At 39.1% G+C, this 17,323-nt stretch overlaps 1 protein-coding gene across 1 annotated transcript in view; it reads left to right on the top strand.

Moving 5' to 3' along the window:
- Positions 1 to 1,893: 1,893 nt before the first annotated feature.
- The window catches only part of tspearb (thrombospondin-type laminin G domain and EAR repeats b), a 99,364-nt gene continuing 83,934 nt past the window's right edge, over positions 1,894 to 17,323 (top strand). The window contains exon 1 of the mRNA XM_031805427.1: positions 1,894 to 2,358. The gene's annotated coding sequence lies outside the window, so the exon portion shown is untranslated. The remainder of the gene's footprint in view (positions 2,359 to 17,323) is intronic.

Below are 17,323 nucleotides of genomic sequence, written 5' to 3'. Positions count from 1 at the left end.
CCTCTGTTAGATTCTACCTGCTGGTTTCTAATGATAATCAACCTCTGTTAGATTCTACCCACTGGTTTCGAATGATAATAAACCTCTGTTAGATTCTACCCACTGGTTTCTAATGATAATCAACCTCTGTTAGATTCTACCCACTGGTTTCTAATGATAATAAACCTTTGTTAGATTCTACCTGCTGGTTTCTAATGATAATCAACCTCTGTTAGATTCTACCTGTAGGTTTCTAATGATAATAAACCTCTGTTAGATTCTACCCACTGGTTTCTAATGATAATAAACCTCTGTTAGATTCTACCCACTGGTCTCTAATGATAATAAACCTCTGTTAGATTCTACCCACTGGTCTCTAATGATAATATACCTCTGTTAGATTCTACCCACTGGTCTCTAATGATAATAACTCTGTTAGATTCTACCCACTGGTTTCTAATGATAATAAACCTCTGTTAGATTCTACCTGCTGGTTTCTAATGATAATAAACCTCTGTTAGATTCTACCCCACTGGTCTCTAATGATAATAAACCTCTGTTAGATTCTACCCACTGGTCTCTAATGATAATAAACCTCTGTTAGATTCTACCCACTGGTTTCTAATGATAATAAACCTCTGTTAGATTCTACCCACTGGTTTCTAATGATAATAAACCTCTGTTAGATTATACCTGCTGGTTTCTAATGATAATAAACCTCTGTTAGATTCTACCCACTGGTTTCTAATGATAATCAACCTCTGTTAGATTCTACCCACTGGTTTCTAATGATAATAAACCTCTGTTAGATTCTACCTGCTGGTTTCTAATGATAATAAACCTCTGTTAGATTCTACCTGCTGGTTTCTAATGATAATAAACCTCTGTTAGATTCTACCTGCTGGTCTCTAATGATAATCAACCTCTGTTAGATTCTACCCACTGGTTTCTAATGATAATATACCTCTGAATAATACCTGTGTCATAACAGAGGTGAGTGATTATTTTTATCCGAGGAGTGTTCTCGATCTTCAGAAACAGAGACTCCAGTACAGCTATCATTATAAAATGACCTTTAAAGGCAAGTTGAGATAGAACTGTATCACTTAAGATAAGAGTTGATTTAATGACAGTTGGCTACTGGCGTAACAATGCTACTGGTAGATTCTCCAGTTATGTGAAGATCATGACAGGAAACAGAAAGCCCTGCAGCGTTTCTTATCACCAGGATTTCCTCAGTCAGTAGCCCACAGAACACAGCTTTAGGGTTTGTAAGATAACTCAGCATAGACAAGCCTATAGTGTGTCTGGGTTATGGTGAACAGGGTACTGCATAGTTGTTGGATGCTCAATATAATCAGGTTATGATCCACCTCCCCCCATAAAGCTTCCTCTGAGATCACGTGGCTCTGATTAGATTGCCAGCCAGGTACTGCTATCTATCGTCGCGGTAACCATCCTGTCCTTTCTTCTGGTTGCTACCTTGACATTGGCCACTGTTAACTTACAATAACAATGATATCGATTTGAAGATTTACCTTTTAGTTGAAACATTTTCTGTTAAAATGTGTACACTATGCTTTGCTCGTGTCATAGACACATACACTCCATGGCAAGTTTATTCGGTGCATGGATTTTACAAGGTGTGGAGTTCACACCTCAATTGGTATCAAGGGACCGAACGTGTGCCAGGAAAGCATTCCCCACACCGTTACACCACCGCCAACAGCCTGTACCGTTGACACCAGGCAGGACGGGGACATGACATACAGTAATTGAAAATTCTATACATTAACAAGGAAATGGATGATAGAAACGGTACACTAGGATTTACAGGACATGTTTCCACCGGGGCAGTTAAGCCGAACCAGCTGACATCATTCTAGTGACGCCATCAGCATGATGCAACAGAAACCGGGATTCGTCAGACCAGGCAATGTGTTTTCCTCTCCTCAGTTGTCCAGTGTTGGTGATGTCCACTGGAGCCTCTTCTTCTTGTTTTTAGCTGAGAGGAGTTGAACCCGGTGTGGTCGTCTGATGCAATAGCCCATCCGTGACGAGGACTGTCGAGTTGTGCGTTCCCGACATATCGTTCTGCACACCACTGTTGTACTGCGCCGGTATTTTGCCTGTTTGTAGTTGCACTCTTCTTGCTATTCTCCTTGGACCTCTCATCAACGAGCTGTTTTCACCCACAGGACTACCGTTCTCGGGAAAACACAAGACACCGTCGTGCGTGAAAAGCCCCCAGGAGGCCGGACGTTTCTGAGATACTGGAACTGGCGCACCTGGCACCGACGAGATCATACTAAACTGAAAGCGCTTTTTACCGTTCTAACGTCTCACTGTCTGTAGGAGCAAATCCTTGTCATGAACAGGGTGAGTTCATTTTGAGAGTTAATTTCTAGGGGATAGACACGTCTCCGGTTGTCTCATAATTTCTCTGTCTGTGCTGTCAGTGTGTCTGTACTGTCAGTGTGTCTGTACTGTCAGTGTGTCTGTGCTGTCAGTGTGTCTGTGCTGTCAGTGTGTCTACTGTCGGTGTGTCTGTACTGTCGGTGTGTCTGTACTGTCAGTGTGTCTGTGCTGTCAGTGTGTCTGTACTGTCAGTGTGTCTGTGCTGTCAGTGTGTCTGTACTGTCAGTGTGTCTGTACTGGCAGACTGTGCAGTCAGTGTGTCTGTGCTGTCAGTGTGTCTGTGCTGTCAGTGTGTCTGTGCTGTCAGTGTGTCTGTACTGTCAGTGTGTCTGTACTGTCAGTGTGTCTGTACTGTCAGTGTGTCTGTGCTGTCAGTGTGTCTGTGCTGTCGGTGTGTCTACTGTCGGTGTGTCTGTACTGTCGGTGTGTCTGTGCTGTCAGTGTGTCTGTACTGTCAGTGTGTCTGTACTGTCTGCGTGTCTGTACTGTCAGTGTGTCTGTGCTGTCAGTGTGTCTGTGCTGTCAGTGTGTCTGTACTGTCAGTGTGTCTGTGCTGTCAGTGTGTCTGTACTGTCAGTGTGTCTGTACTGGCAGACTGTGCAGTCAGTGTGTCTGTACTGTCAGTGTGTCTGTGCTGTCAGTGTGTCTGTGCTGCCGGTGTGTCTGTGCTGTCGGTGTGTCTGTGCTGTCGGTGTGTCTGTGCTGCCGGTGTGTCTGTGCTGCCGGTGTGTCTGTGCTGTCAGTGTGTCTGTACTGTCAGTGTGTCTGTGCTGTCAGTGTGTCTGTGCTGTCAGTGCGTCTGTGCTGCCAGGGTGTCTGTGCTGTCAGTGCGTCTGTGCTGCCAGGGTGTCTGTGCTGGCAGTGCGTCTGTGCTGTCAGTGTGTCTGTACTGTCAGTGTGTCTGTACTGTCAGTGTGTCTGTACTGTCAGTGTGTCTGTACTGTAGAGAGCGATAGATATAGTTGTTTTATCTCTATGGTGCAGACTGGCTGAAATGTGATGAGGGTTCATTGTGGCGTTTAGAGGTGGCAGACTGACATCATACCTCGCCAGGGAGGGAATTCTCACTCACACACACTTAGTTCCCACTGCTCATACTGCACGCACACTGGGATATTCATAGCTCGGAGCCATTCTGTTCTCCAGCAGTGGCTTAGAGGTGAGACAGTAAGATACTCCTCTAGTTGGTATTGACAGATACTCCTCTAGTTGGTAATGATAGATACTCCTCTAGTTGGTAATGATAGATACTCCTCTAGTTGGTATTTATAGATACTCCTCTAGTTGGTAATGATAGATACTCCTCTAGCTGGTAATGATACATACTCCTCCAGTTGGTATTGATAGATACTCCTCTAGCTGGCAATGAGACAATAAGATACTCCTCTAGTTGGTATTGATAGATACTCCTCTAGTTGGTATTGATAGATACTCCTCTAGTTGGTATTGATAGATACTCCTCTAGTTGGTATTGATAGATACTCCTCTAGCTGGCAATGAGACAATAAGATACTCCTCTAGTTGGTATTGATAGATACTCCTCTAGTTGGTATTGATAGACACTCCTCTAGTTGGTATTGATAGATACTCCTCTAGTTGGTATTGATAGATACTCCTCTAGTTGGTATTGATAGACACTCCTCTAGTTGGTATTGATAGATACTCCTCTAGTTGGTATTGATAGATACTCCTCTAGTTGGTATTGATAGACACTCCTCTAGTTGGTATTGATAGACACTCCTCTAGTTGGTATTGATAGATACTCCTCTAGTTGGTATTGATAGACACTCCTCTAGTTGGTATTGATAGATACTCCTCTAGTTGGTATTGATAGATACTCCTCTAGTTGGTATTGATAGACACTCCTCTAGTTGGTATTGATAGACACTCCTCTAGTTGGTATTGATAGATACTCCTCTAGTTGGTATTGATAGACACTCCTCTAGTTGGTATTGATAGACACTCCTCTAGTTGGTATTGATAGATACTCCTCTAGTTGGTATTGATAGATACTCCTCTAGTTGGTATTGATAGATACTCCTCTAGTTGGTAATGATAGATACTCCTCTAGTTGGTATTGATAGACACTCCTCTAGTTGGTATTGATAGATACTCCTCTAGCTGGTAATGATAGATACTCCTCTAGTTGGTATTGATAGATACTCCTCTAGTTGGTAATGATAGATACTCCTCTAGCTGGTAATGATAGATACTCCTCTAGTTGGTATTGATAGATACTCCTCTAGTTGGTATTGATAGATACTCCTCTAGTTGGTATTGATAGATACTCCTCTAGTTGGTATTGATAGATACTCCTCTAGTTGGTATTGATAGATACTCCTCCAGTTGGTATTGATAGATACTCCTCTAGCTGGCAATGAGACAATAAGATACTCCTCTAGTTGGTATTGATAGATACTCCTCTAGTTGGTATTGATAGACACTCCTCTAGTTGGTATTGATAGATACTCCTCTAGCTGGCAATGAGACAATAAGATACTCCTCTAGTTGGTATTGATAGATACTCCTCTAGTTGGTATTGATAGATACTCCTCTAGTTGGTATTGATAGACACTCCTCTAGTTGGTATTGATAGATACTCCTCTAGTTGGTATTGATAGATACTCCTCTAGTTGGTATTGATAGACACTCCTCTAGTTGGTATTGATAGATACTCCTCTAGTTGGTATTGATAGATACTCCTCTAGTTGGTAATGATAGATACTCCTCTAGCTGGTAATGATAGATACTCCTCTAGCTGGTAATGATAGATACTCCTCTAGTTGGTAATGATAGATACTCCTCTAGTTGGTAATGATAGATACTCCTCTAGTTGGTATTGATAGATATTCCTCTAGTTGGTAATGATAGATACTCCTCTAGTTGGTAATGATAGATACTCCTCTAGTTGGTATTGATAGATACTCCTCTAGTTGGTATTGATGGATACTCCTCTAGTTGGTAATGATAGATACTCCTCTAGTTGGTAATGATAGATACTCCTCTAGCTGGCAATGAGACAATAAGATACTCCTCTAGTTGGTAATGATAGGTACTCCTCTAGCTGGTAATGATAGATACTCCTCTAGTTGGTATTGATAGATACTCCTCTAGTTGGTAATGAGACAGACAGTAAGATACTCCTCTAGCTGGTATTGATGGATACTCCTCTAGTTGGTAATGATAGATACTCCTCTAGTTGGTAATGATAGATACTCCTCTAGCTGGCAATGAGACAATAAGATACTCCTCTAGTTGGTAATGATAGGTACTCCTCTAGCTGGTAATGATAGATACTCCTCTAGTTGGTAATGATAGATACTCCTCTAGTTGGTAATGATAGATACTCCTCTAGTTGGTAATGATAGATACTCCTCTAGTTGGTAATGATAGATACTCCTCTAGCTGGTATTGATAGATACTCCTCTAGTTGGTAATGATAGATACTCCTCTAGTTGGTAATGATAGATACTCCTCTAGCTGGTATTGATAGATACTCCTCTAGTTGGTAATGATAGATACTCCTCTAGTTGGTAATGATAGATACTCCTCTAGTTGGTAATGATAGATACTCCTCTAGTTGGTAATGATAGATACTCCTCTAGCTGGTAATGATACATACTCCTCTAGTTGGTATTGATAGATACTCCTCTAGTTGGTATTGATAGATACTCCTCTAGCTGGCAATGAGACAATAAGATACTCCTCTAGTTGGTAATGATAGGTACTCCTCTAGCTGGTAATGATAGATACTCCTCTAGTTGGTAATGAGACAGACAGTAAGATACTCCTCTAGCTGGTATTGATAGATACTACTCTAGTTGGTAATGATAGATACTCCTCTAGTTGGTAATGATAGATACTCCTCTAGCTGGTAATGATACATACTCCTCTAGTTGGTAATGGGACAGACAGTAAGATACTCCTCTAGTTGGTATTGATAGATACTCCTCTAGTTGGTAATGATAGATACTCCTCTAGTTGGTATTGATAGATACTCCTCTAGTTGGTATTGATAGATACTCCTCTAGTTGGTATTGATACATACTCCTCTAGTTGGTATTGATAGATACTCCTCCAGTTGGTATTGATAGATACTCCTCTAGCTGGCAATGAGACAATAAGATACTCCTCTAGTTGGTATTGATAGATACTCCTCTAGTTGGTATTGATAGATACTCCTCTAGTTGGTATTGATAGATACTCCTCTAGTTGGTATTGATAGACACTCCTCTAGTTGGTATTGATAGATACTCCTCTAGCTGGCAATGAGACAATAAGATACTCCTCTAGTTGGTATTGATAGATACTCCTCTAGTTGGTATTGATAGATACTCCTCTAGTTGGTATTGATAGACACTCCTCTAGTTGGTATTGATAGATACTCCTCTAGTTGGTATTGATAGATACTCCTCTAGTTGGTATTGATAGACACTCCTCTAGTTGGTATTGATAGACACTCCTCTAGTTGGTATTGATAGATACTCCTCTAGTTGGTATTGATAGACACTCCTCTAGTTGGTATTGATAGACACTCCTCCAGTTGGTATTGATAGATACTCCTCTAGTTGGTATTGATAGATACTCCTCTAGTTGGTATTGATAGATACTCCTCTAGTTGGTAATGATAGATACTCCTCTAGTTGGTATTGATAGACACTCCTCTAGTTGGTATTGATAGATACTCCTCTAGCTGGTAATGATAGATACTCCTCTAGTTGGTATTGATAGATACTCCTCTAGTTGGTAATGATAGATACTCCTCTAGCTGGTAATGATAGATACTCCTCTAGTTGGTATTGATAGATACTCCTCTAGTTGGTATTGATAGATACTCCTCTAGTTGGTATTGATAGATACTCCTCTAGTTGGTATTGATAGATACTCCTCTAGTTGGTATTGATAGATACTCCTCCAGTTGGTATTGATAGATACTCCTCTAGCTGGCAATGAGACAATAAGATACTCCTCTAGTTGGTATTGATAGATACTCCTCTAGTTGGTATTGATAGACACTCCTCTAGTTGGTATTGATAGATACTCCTCTAGCTGGCAATGAGACAATAAGATACTCCTCTAGTTGGTATTGATAGATACTCCTCTAGTTGGTATTGATAGATACTCCTCTAGTTGGTATTGATAGACACTCCTCTAGTTGGTATTGATAGATACTCCTCTAGTTGGTATTGATAGATACTCCTCTAGTTGGTATTGATAGACACTCCTCTAGTTGGTATTGATAGATACTCCTCTAGTTGGTATTGATAGATACTCCTCTAGTTGGTAATGATAGATACTCCTCTAGCTGGTAATGATAGATACTCCTCTAGTTGGTAATGATAGATACTCCTCTAGCTGGTAATGATAGATACTCCTCTAGTTGGTAATGATAGATACTCCTCTAGTTGGTATTGATAGACACTCCTCTAGTTGGTAATGATAGATACTCCTCTAGTTGGTATTGATAGATATTCCTCTAGTTGGTAATGATAGATACTCCTCTAGTTGGTAATGATAGATACTCCTCTAGTTGGTATTGATAGATACTCCTCTAGTTGGTATTGATAGATACTCCTCTAGTTGGTATTGATAGACACTCCTCTAGTTGGTATTGATAGATACTCCTCTAGCTGGCAATGAGACAATAAGATACTCCTCTAGTTGGTATTGATAGATACTCCTCTAGTTGGTATTGATAGATACTCCTCTAGTTGGTATTGATAGACACTCCTCTAGTTGGTATTGATAGATACTCCTCTAGTTGGTATTGATAGATACTCCTCTAGTTGGTATTGATAGACACTCCTCTAGTTGGTATTGATAGACACTCCTCTAGTTGGTATTGATAGATACTCCTCTAGTTGGTATTGATAGACACTCCTCTAGTTGGTATTGATAGACACTCCTCTAGTTGGTATTGATAGATACTCCTCTAGTTGGTATTGATAGATACTCCTCTAGTTGGTATTGATAGATACTCCTCTAGTTGGTAATGATAGATACTCCTCTAGTTGGTATTGATAGACACTCCTCTAGTTGGTATTGATAGATACTCCTCTAGCTGGTAATGATAGATACTCCTCTAGTTGGTATTGATAGATACTCCTCTAGTTGGTAATGATAGATACTCCTCTAGCTGGTAATGATAGATACTCCTCTAGTTGGTATTGATAGATACTCCTCTAGTTGGTATTGATAGATACTCCTCTAGTTGGTATTGATAGATACTCCTCTAGTTGGTATTGATAGATACTCCTCTAGTTGGTATTGATAGATACTCCTCCAGTTGGTATTGATAGATACTCCTCTAGCTGGCAATGAGACAATAAGATACTCCTCTAGTTGGTATTGATAGATACTCCTCTAGTTGGTATTGATAGACACTCCTCTAGTTGGTATTGATAGATACTCCTCTAGCTGGCAATGAGACAATAAGATACTCCTCTAGTTGGTATTGATAGATACTCCTCTAGTTGGTATTGATAGATACTCCTCTAGTTGGTATTGATAGACACTCCTCTAGTTGGTATTGATAGATACTCCTCTAGTTGGTATTGATAGATACTCCTCTAGTTGGTATTGATAGACACTCCTCTAGTTGGTATTGATAGATACTCCTCTAGTTGGTATTGATAGATACTCCTCTAGTTGGTAATGATAGATACTCCTCTAGCTGGTAATGATAGATACTCCTCTAGTTGGTAATGATAGATACTCCTCTAGCTGGTAATGATAGATACTCCTCTAGCTGGTAATGATACATACTCCTCTAGTTGGTAATGATAGATACTCCTCTAGTTGGTATTGATAGATACTCCTCTAGTTGGTATTGATGGATACTCCTCTAGTTGGTAATGATAGATACTCCTCTAGTTGGTAATGATAGATACGCCTCTAGCTGGCAATGAGACAATAAGATACTCCTCTAGTTGGTAATGATAGGTACTCCTCTAGCTGGTAATGATAGATACTCCTCTAGTTGGTATTGATAGATACTCCTCTAGTTGGTAATGAGACAGACAGTAAGATACTCCTCTAGCTGGTATTGATAGATACTCCTCTAGTTGGTAATGATAGATACTCCTCTAGTTGGTAATGATAGATACTCCTCTAGTTGGTAATGATAGATACTCCTCTAGTTGGTAATGATAGATACTCCTCTAGCTGGTATTGATAGATACTCCTCTAGTTGGTAATGATAGATACTCCTCTAGTTGGTAATGATAGATTACTCCTCTAGCTGGTATTGATAGATACTCCTCTAGTTGGTAATGATAGATACTCCTCTAGTTGGTAATGATAGATACTCCTCTAGTTGGTAATGATAGATACTCCTCTAGTTGGTAATGATAGATACTCCTCTAGTTGGTAATGATAGATACTCCTCTAGTTGGTAATGATAGATACTCCTCTAGCTGGTAATGATACATACTCCTCTAGTTGGTATTGATAGATACTCCTCTAGTTGGTATTGATAGATACTCCTCTAGCTGGCAATGAGACAATAAGATACTCCTCTAGTTGTTAATGATAGGTACTCCTCTAGCTGGTAATGATAGATACTCCTCTAGTTGGTAATGAGACAGACAGTAAGATACTCCTCTAGCTGGTATTGATAGATACTACTCTAGTTGGTAATGATAGATACTCCTCTAGTTGGTAATGATAGATACTCCTCTAGCTGGTAATGATACATACTCCTCTAGTTGGTAATGGGACAGACAGTAAGATACTCCTCTAGTTGGTATTGATAGATACTCCTCTAGTTGGTAATGATAGATACTCCTCTAGTTGGTATTGATAGATACTCCTCTAGTTGGTATTGATAGATACTCCTCTAGTTGGTATTGATACATACTCCTCTAGTTGGTATTGATAGATACTCCTCCAGTTGGTATTGATAGATACTCCTCTAGCTGGCAATGAGACAATAAGATACTCCTCTAGTTGGTATTGATAGATACTCCTCTAGTTGGTATTGATAGATACTCCTCTAGTTGGTATTGATAGATACTCCTCTAGTTGGTATTGATAGACACTCCTCTAGTTGGTATTGATAGATACTCCTCTAGCTGGCAATGAGACAATAAGATACTCCTCTAGTTGGTATTGATAGATACTCCTCTAGTTGGTATTGATAGATACTCCTCTAGTTGGTATTGATAGACACTCCTCTAGTTGGTATTGATAGATACTCCTCTAGTTGGTATTGATAGATACTCCTCTAGTTGGTATTGATAGACACTCCTCTAGTTGGTATTGATAGATACTCCTCTAGTTGGTATTGATAGATACTCCTCTAGTTGGTATTGATAGACACTCCTCTAGTTGGTATTGATAGACACTCCTCTAGTTGGTATTGATAGATACTCCTCTAGTTGGTATTGATAGACACTCCTCTAGTTGGTATTGATAGATACTCCTCTAGTTGGTATTGATAGATACTCCTCTAGTTGGTATTGATAGATACTCCTCTAGTTGGTATTGATAGATACTCCTCTAGTTGGTATTGATAGATACTCCTCTAGTTGGTAATGATAGATACTCCTCTAGCTGGTAATGATACATACTCCTCTAGTTGGTAATGGGACAGACAGTAAGATACTCCTCTAGTTGGTATTGATAGATACTCCTCTAGTTGGTAATGATAGATACTCCTCTAGTTGGTATTGATAGATACTCCTCTAGTTGGTATTGATAGATACTCCTCTAGCTGGCAATGAGACAATAAGATACTCCTCTAGTTGGTAATGATAGGTACTCCTCTAGCTGGTAATGATAGATACTCCTCTAGTTGGTAATGAGACAGACAGTAAGATACTCCTCTAGCTGGTATTGATAGATACTACTCTAGTTGGTAATGATAGATACTCCTCTAGTTGGTAATGATATATACTCCTCTAGCTGGTAATGATACATACTCCTCTATTTGGTAATGGGACAGACAGTAAGATACTCCTCTAGTTGGTATTGATAGATATTCCTCTAGTTGGTATTGATAGACACTCCTCTAGTTGGTATTGATAGATACTCCTCTAGTTGGTATTGATAGATACTCCTCTAGTTGGTAATGATAGATACTCCTCTAGTTGGTAATGATAGATACTCCTCTAGTTGGTATTGATAGATACTCCTCTAGTTGGTAATGATAGATACTCCTCTAGTTGGTATTGATAGATACTCCTCTAGTTGGTATTGATAGATACTCCTCTAGTTGGTAATGATAGATACTCCTCTAGTTGGTAATGATAGATACTCCTCTAGTTGGTATTGATAGATACTCCTCTAGTTGGTAATGATAGATACTCCTCTAGTTGGTAATGATAGATACTCCTCTAGTTGGTATTGATAGATACTCCTCTAGTTGGTAATGATAGATTCTCCTCTAGTTGGTAATGATAGATACTCCTCTAGCTGGCAATGAGACAATAAGATACTCCTCTAGTTGGTAATGATAGATACTCCTCTAGCTGGTAATGATAGATACTCCTCTAGTTGGTATTGATAGATACTCCTAGTTGGTAATGAGACAGACAGTAAGATACTCCTCTAGCTGGTATTGATAGATACTCCTCTAGTTGGTAATGATAGATACTCCTCTAGTTGGTAATGATAGATACTCCTCTAGTTGGTAATGATAGATACTCCTCTAGTTGGTAATGATAGATACTCCTCTAGTTGGTAATGATAGATACTCCTCTAGCTGGTATTGATAGATACTCCTCTAGTGGTAATGATAGATACTCCTCTAGTTGGTAATGATAGATACTCCTCTAGCTGGTATGATAGATACTCCTCTAGTTGGTAATGATAGATACTCCTCTAGTTGGTAATGATAGATACTCCTCTAGTTGGTAATGATAGATACTCCTCTAGTTGGTAATGATAGATACTCCTCTAGTTGGTAATGATAGATACTCCTCTAGTTGGTAATGATAGATACTCCTCTAGCTGGTAATGATACATACTCCTCTAGTTGGTATTGATAGATACTCCTCTAGTTGGTATTGATAGATACTCCTCTAGCTGGCAATGAGACAATAAGATACTCCTCTAGTTGGTAATGATAGGTACTCCTCTAGCTGGTAATGATAGATACTCCTCTAGTTGGTAATGAGACAGACAGTAAGATACTCCTCTAGCTGGTATTGATAGATACTACTCTAGTTGGTAATGATAGATACTCCTCTAGTTGGTAATGATAGATACTCCTCTAGCTGGTAATGATACATACTCCTCTAGTTGGTAATGGGACAGACAGTAAGATACTCCTCTAGTTGGTATTGATAGATACTCCTCTAGTTGGTAATGATAGATACTCCTCTAGTTGGTATTGATAGATACTCCTCTAGTTGGTATTGATAGATACTCCTCTAGTTGGTATTGATACATACTCCTCTAGTTGGTATTGATAGATACTCCTCCAGTTGGTATTGATAGATACTCCTCTAGCTGGCAATGAGACAATAAGATACTCCTCTAGTTGGTATTGATAGATACTCCTCTAGTTGGTATTGATAGATACTCCTCTAGTTGGTATTGATAGATACTCCTCTAGTTGGTATTGATAGACACTCCTCTAGTTGGTATTGATAGATACTCCTCTTGCTGGCAATGAGACAATAAGATACTCCTCTAGTTGGTATTGATAGATACTCCTCTAGTTGGTATTGATAGATACTCCTCTAGTTGGTATTGATAGACACTCCTCTAGTTGGTATTGATAGATACTCCTCTAGTTGGTATTGATAGATACTCCTCTAGTTGGTATTGATAGACACTCCTCTAGTTGGTATTGATAGATACTCCTCTAGTTGGTATTGATAGATACTCCTCTAGTTGGTATTGATAGACACTCCTCTAGTTGGTATTGATAGACACTCCTCTAGTTGGTATTGATAGATACTCCTCTAGTTGGTATTGATAGACACTCCTCTAGTTGGTATTGATAGATACTCCTCTAGTTGGTATTGATAGATACTCCTCTAGTTGGTATTGATAGATACTCCTCTAGTTGGTATTGATAGATACTCCTCTAGTTGGTATTGATAGACACTCCTCTAGTTGGTATTGATAGACACTCCTAGTTGGTATTGATAGATACTCCTCTAGTTGGTATTGATAGATACTCCTCTAGTTGGTAATGATAGATACTCCTCTAGCTGGTAATGATAGATACTCCTCTAGTTGGTATTGATAGATACTCCTCTAGTTGGTATTGATAGATACTCCTCTAGTTGGTATTGATAGATACTCCTCTAGTTGGTATTGATAGATACTCCTCCAGTTGGTATTGATAGATACTCCTCTAGCTGGCAATGAGACAATAAGATACTCCTCTAGTTGGTATTGATAGATACTCCTCTAGTTGGTAATGAGACAGACAGTAAGATACTCCTCTAGCTGGTATTGATAGATACTACTCTAGTTGGTAATGATAGATACTCCTCTAGTTGGTAATGATAGATACTCCTCTAGCTGGTAATGATACATACTCCTCTAGTTGGTAATGGGACAGACAGTAAGATACTCCTCTAGTTGGTATTGATAGATACTCCTCTAGTTGGTAATGATAGATACTCCTCTAGTTGGTATTGATAGATACTCCTCTAGTTGGTATTGATAGATACTCCTCTAGCTGGCAATGAGACAATAAGATACTCCTCTAGCTGGTAATGATACATACTCCTCTAGTTGGTATTGATAGATACTCCTCTAGTTGGTATTGATAGATACTCCTCTAGCTGGCAATGAGACAATAAGATACTCCTCTAGTTGTTAATGATAGGTACTCCTCTAGCTGGTAATGATAGATACTCCTCTAGTTGGTAATGAGACAGACAGTAAGATACTCCTCTAGCTGGTATTGATAGATACTACTCTAGTTGGTAATGATAGATACTCCTCTAGTTGGTAATGATAGATACTCCTCTAGCTGGTAATGATACATACTCCTCTAGTTGGTAATGGGACAGACAGTAAGATACTCCTCTAGTTGGTATTGATAGATACTCCTCTAGTTGGTAATGATAGATACTCCTCTAGTTGGTATTGATAGATACTCCTCTAGTTGGTATTGATAGATACTCCTCCAGTTGGTATTGATAGATACTCCTCTAGCTGGCAATGAGACAATAAGATACTCCTCTAGTTGGTATTGATAGATACTCCTCTAGTTGGTATTGATAGATACTCCTCTAGTTGGTATTGATAGATACTCCTCTAGTTGGTATTGATAGACACTCCTCTAGTTGGTATTGATAGATACTCCTCTAGCTGGCAATGAGACAATAAGATACTCCTCTAGTTGGTATTGATAGATACTCCTCTAGTTGGTATTGATAGATACTCCTCTAGTTGGTATTGATAGACACTCCTCTAGTTGGTATTGATAGATACTCCTCTAGTTGGTATTGATAGATACTCCTCTAGTTGGTATTGATAGACACTCCTCTAGTTGGTATTGATAGATACTCCTCTAGTTGGTATTGATAGATACTCCTCTAGTTGGTATTGATAGACACTCCTCTAGTTGGTATTGATAGACACTCCTCTAGTTGGTATTGATAGATACTCCTCTAGTTGGTATTGATAGACACTCCTCTAGTTGGTATTGATAGATACTCCTCTAGTTGGTATTGATAGATACTCCTCTAGTTGGTATTGATAGATACTCCTCTAGTTGGTATTGATAGATACTCCTCTAGTTGGTATTGATAGACACTCCTCTAGTTGGTATTGATAGACACTCCTCTAGTTGGTATTGATAGATACTCCTCTAGCTGGTATTGATAGATACTACTCTAGTTGGTAATGATAGATACTCCTCTAGTTGGTAATGATAGATACTCCTCTAGCTGGTAATGATACATACTCCTCTAGTTGGTAATGGGACAGACAGTAAGATACTCCTCTAGTTGGTATTGATAGATACTCCTCTAGTTGGTAATGATAGATACTCCTCTAGTTGGTATTGATAGATACTCCTCTAGTTGGTATTGATAGATACTCCTCTAGCTGGCAATGAGACAATAAGATACTCCTCTAGTTGGTAATGATAGGTACTCCTCTAGCTGGTAATGATAGATACTCCTCTAGTTGGTAATGAGACAGACAGTAAGATACTCCTCTAGCTGGTATTGATAGATACTACTCTAGTTGGTAATGATAGATACTCCTCTAGTTGGTAATGATATATACTCCTCTAGCTGGTAATGATACATACTCCTCTATTTGGTAATGGGACAGACAGTAAGATACTCCTCTAGTTGGTATTGATAGATATTCCTCTAGTTGGTATTGATAGACACTCCTCTAGTTGGTATTGATAGATACTCCTCTAGTTGGTATTGATAGATACTCCTCTAGTTGGTAATGATAGATACTCCTCTAGTTGGTAATGATAGATACTCCTCTAGTTGGTATTGATAGATACTCCTCTAGTTGGTAATGATAGATACTCCTCTAGTTGGTATTGATAGATACTCCTCTAGTTGGTATTGATAGATACTCCTCTAGTTGGTAATGATAGATACTCCTCTAGTTGGTAATGATAGATACTCCTCTAGTTGGTATTGATAGATACTCCTCTAGTTGGTAATGATAGATACTCCTCTAGTTGGTAATGATAGATACTCCTCTAGTTGGTATTGATAGATACTCCTCTAGTTGGTAATGATAGATTCTCCTCTAGTTGGTAATGATAGATACTCCTCTAGCTGGCAATGAGACAATAAGATACTCCTCTAGTTGGTAATGATAGATACTCCTCTAGCTGGTAATGATAGATACTCCTCTAGTTGGTATTGATAGATACTCCTAGTTGGTAATGAGACAGACAGTAAGATACTCCTCTAGCTGGTATTGATAGATACTCCTCTAGTTGGTAATGATAGATACTCCTCTAGTTGGTAATGATAGATACTCCTCTAGTTGGTAATGATAGATACTCCTCTAGTTGGTAATGATAGATACTCCTCTAGTTGGTAATGATAGATACTCCTCTAGCTGGTATTGATAGATACTCCTCTAGTTGGTAATGATAGATACTCCTCTAGTTGGTAATGATAGATACTCCTCTAGCTGGTATTGATAGATACTCCTCTAGTTGGTAATGATAGATACTCCTCTAGTTGGTAATGATAGATACTCCTCTAGTTGGTAATGATAGATACTCCTCTAGTTGGTAATGATAGATACTCCTCTAGTTGGTAATGATAGATACTCCTCTAGTTGGTAATGATAGATACTCCTCTAGCTGGTAATGATACATACTCCTCTAGTTGGTATTGATAGATACTCCTCTAGTTGGTATTGATAGATACTCCTCTAGCTGGCAATGAGACAATAAGATACTCCTCTAGTTGGTAATGATAGGTACTCCTCTAGCTGGTAATGATAGATACTCCTCTAGTTGGTAATGAGACAGACAGTAAGATACTCCTCTAGCTGGTATTGATAGATACTACTCTAGTTGGTAATGATAGATACTCCTCTAGTTGGTAATGATAGATACTCCTCTAGCTGGTAATGATAGATACTCCTCTAGTTGGTATTGATAGATACTCCTCTAGTTGGTATTGATAGATACTCCTCTAGTTGGTATTGATACATACTCCTCTAGTTGGTATTGATAGATACTCCTCCAGTTGGTATTGATAGATACTCCTCTAGCTGGCAATGAGACAATAAGATACTCCTCTAGTTGGTATTGATAGATACTCCTCTAGTTGGTATTGATAGATACTCCTCTAGTTGGTATTGATAGATACTCCTCTAGTTGGTATTGATAGACACTCCTCTAGTTGGTATTGATAGATACTCCTCTTGCTGGCAATGAGACAATAAGATACTCCTCTAGTTGGTATTGATAGATACTCCTCTAGTTGGTATTGATAGATACTCCTCTAGTTGGTATTGATAGACA

Source organism: Oncorhynchus kisutch, linkage group LG26, assembly GCF_002021735.2.
Source record: "Oncorhynchus kisutch isolate 150728-3 linkage group LG26, Okis_V2, whole genome shotgun sequence".
NCBI lineage: Eukaryota > Metazoa > Chordata > Actinopteri > Salmoniformes > Salmonidae > Oncorhynchus > Oncorhynchus kisutch.
This window is presented reverse-complemented; position numbering and strand designations above follow the sequence as displayed.